The following is a 3,077-nucleotide window of genomic DNA, read 5'->3' on the forward strand; positions in this document are numbered from 1 at the left end:
AGATAGGAGTCTCACGGTCTCTCCTGCCCGGGCTGGCTTTGAACCGCGATCCTCAGATCTCAGCCTCCTGAGTAGCTAGGATGACAGGCGTGAGCCACCAGCGCCCACTCCTAGAGATTCTTATATGGAGGTAATATTTGGGGCAAAGGTAGCTGCCTGAATCAGGAGGCAGCAGGGACCACAGGGGCATCGTACTGTCCTGGAGCTCCCTGTCAGGTAAGGAGGGGCAGACAGGGACAGAGCTGGCTGGCGGCCAGTGTTTGCACAGACAGGCATGGCGGGAGGGACGGTGTGGCAGCTGGGGCACAGATGAGTAGGGGGACACCCTCTACAGGCACACGCCAAGGGCAGTACGAACGTGACAGCAAGTGCCGGGTACACAGATCCTGGCCGTCCACAGGACAGACCGCTCAGCCGGAAGGACGCAGCCATACCACACACACATGGAGCCCACTGGCAGTCATGCTGAATTCTCTCTGCAGTGGGGATCTCCGCAGGGCCACACCCAGTCCACAGGAACAACTGCCTCACCGCCCAGCGCATGCCTCAGTGTGGAAGATGACCGAAACAGCAGGGAGCCAGGCACAGCAAGAGCCCCACATCCCCCAATGCTTCTGCTGCTAGAAATCTACCCTCTTAATACTGCTCTTTGGAGGGGGTTCTGCCTCATATGCCAAGTCAAGCAAGCCTAGAACAAGAACATGCTACATCACGTAGGCCAGGCTGGCCCTCTGCCACACTCAAGGCCAGGTGTCTGAGACTAGAAGGCCGCCCGCCGCCAGGGGACAGGCCCTTGTGCTCACCAGTGGGAGATGACAGGGCAAGGAGAGTGACGATGCAAACTTTAAGATGTAGGACACTTTGTGTGGGCAAGTGACGCCAGGACCACGTTCTGGGAGCACTAAAGTCCCCGAGCTGCCTGTGTGTGGGGTGGGGGGGCTGCGTGGCCAGGGCTGATTCTGTGCAGCAGTGAAAAGGCAGTAGCGAGGTACGGTGAGTGAGCTGCCTGAAACAAACGAGGCCCCGCGACCCAGCACGCAGGCACGGCAGTCCACAAGCCCACCCTGGTGGGGCTGCGGAGGGCAAGAGGGACTCCAGTACGGCCTGAGACTGAGAGCTCGCCCAGAGCTGGGCTGTGGGCAGCAAGGTTGGGCTCAAGGCTCCAGGGGCAAGGCTGAGGACTCGGGGCCTTGTGGCCCGGGCTTTGCTGTGTTCAGAGGCCCCGGGAAGATGGACTCCACACAAACAGAAGGGTCTAGGAACTGCAAGGACTCTGTCTACTCTTTCAAGGAGAGGCTCTGGTGAAGTGCTGCTTAGGTGGAGTGAATTTGGGGGACAAGTGGCTTCTAAGATGCGGCCGTACTTATAACTTAGTGCTGATGATTGCAAGACTGGAGACCTTGAGGAGATGAAGCTGAGTTATGAGACTCCCCCTCAAACAAACTATTAAAAAATAAAGATCTAGGCAGGGAGACATGTCTTCCCGAGCGCTTACTGCCACAGAACCACGTGGGGAGGACGCTTGTGTTTACCTAGCAGGTCGGCCCCTTCGTCCACATCCCCGATGGCCTCGGACCCCGCCGTGGACAGCTCGTGGTACAGGGAGTCAGTGTTGATGCCAAAAGCCTTGTTCACAATGCCCTGGGTGGGGCTGTGGAGACAGGAAGAAAGCGCCGTCACAGGCAGCATCCGCGGAGGCCGCGTGCTGAAGGGCTGTGTCCCCGGCCTGAGGTGCCCTTGGAGGTGGTGTAGCTTTTAGGGTGTGAGGCCTACTAGAGGAAGTGAACTCTTTGGGAGTGCTTTTGAGGGGCAGTGGGACCTCAGCCTCTTATTTCCTGGCCTGCAGGAGGTAAGCTACCTCCTCTGCCATATGCTTCCCCGGGTGATGTGCTGTGCTGCCACAGGCCAAAGGTTCAGGGTCAACAACTGACTTTTGAACTTGTGACACTGAGCCCACTTCAACCTGCATTACCCCAGCGATACTGTCACAGCTGACAGACAGCTGACCACCCCCCACTCTGCAGGAACAGGCATGAGCGTGAGGCAGCAGCTCACCAAAGGGACCAACTCAGAGGACAAGCAGCCCCAGCCCAGGGCCCGCCTGAGGAAGTACCTGCTTCCTGTGCGGTCCAGGCGGGTCTCAGGACACATATCCAGCTCTGGGGTGGAGTCAATAATGTCCTGAACATCAGACCACTCGTCACTGCTGCCCATGCCTGGTGGAGTACAGAGAAGCTGGGGTCAGAGGACAGCCTGCCAACCCTGGCCCTGCTCACAGAGCTCCTCCGGACAGGTGTCTGGAGACCCTAGCACTGTGCACAGAGGGCCCAGAACCCGAGACCAGGACCCAGCAGATCATCACCTTGTGGTTGTATCTGAGGAAACCAAATATTCCTACGTTCTTTTTTCTCTTATTACAGGAGGACTGAATGTGCAGTATGAGTCTCCACAAGAGGTAACTGGCAGGTACTAATCCAACCGGCATGGGGCACACGGTTGGGCCCCGTGAGGATGCAGAAAGAGGCAGTCACCAGCAGGCCTCGTAAGGGGGCTGAGGAGCCGGCCATGCCCACACATCACATGGGATGAGAAGACAAAGTTCCGCTGTCAAAGCCACCTCACCTGTGGTCTTTGTTGTGGAAGTGTGGGCTCACGGTTCTAACTGTTCAAACTAAAATCCCATGGGGAAGACAGCTCCCTGGGCCTGGGCGAGGCAGGCAGGCGGCGGGCCGGCTGCATACCTATGCTGACATTGCGCATCTCCTGGGTGACCTGGACCTCCATGTTGCGGCTGTTGCGCTTCTCCCGCGCCCGCTTGTTGTTCTTTGTGCCACCGCCGAACTCCCCCAGCGGCTGCAGGCTCTCGTTGAGCGGTGTGACTGCAGCAGAGGGTACGGAGGACGTGGGCGTGTTGGACTTGGTGCCTGTGGTGCTGGGTGTGGCAGCGGCTGAGGACTGTCCGGACTCAGACATCTCATCGTTTGGACCCTAGGGCCAGACACAGGGAGGGGGAGGCCTGTCACGGCAGGTCGTGGTGCTGGAGGCTGCTTGTAACTCTGTGGCCACAGGCTCGCGGG

The 3,077-nt window shown here is 58.8% G+C and overlaps 1 protein-coding gene across 1 annotated transcript in view; it reads right to left on the reverse strand.

The window, feature by feature from the left end:
• The window catches only part of Mapk8ip3 (mitogen-activated protein kinase 8 interacting protein 3), a 55,873-nt gene that overhangs the window by 15,175 nt on the left and 37,621 nt on the right, over positions 1–3,077 (reverse strand). The gene's annotated exons all lie outside the window — the stretch shown is intronic.

The sequence above is a fragment of the Dipodomys ordii genome, unplaced genomic scaffold (genome assembly GCF_000151885.1).
Source record: "Dipodomys ordii isolate 6190 unplaced genomic scaffold, Dord_2.0 Scaffold14, whole genome shotgun sequence".
Taxonomy (NCBI): domain Eukaryota; kingdom Metazoa; phylum Chordata; class Mammalia; order Rodentia; family Heteromyidae; genus Dipodomys; species Dipodomys ordii.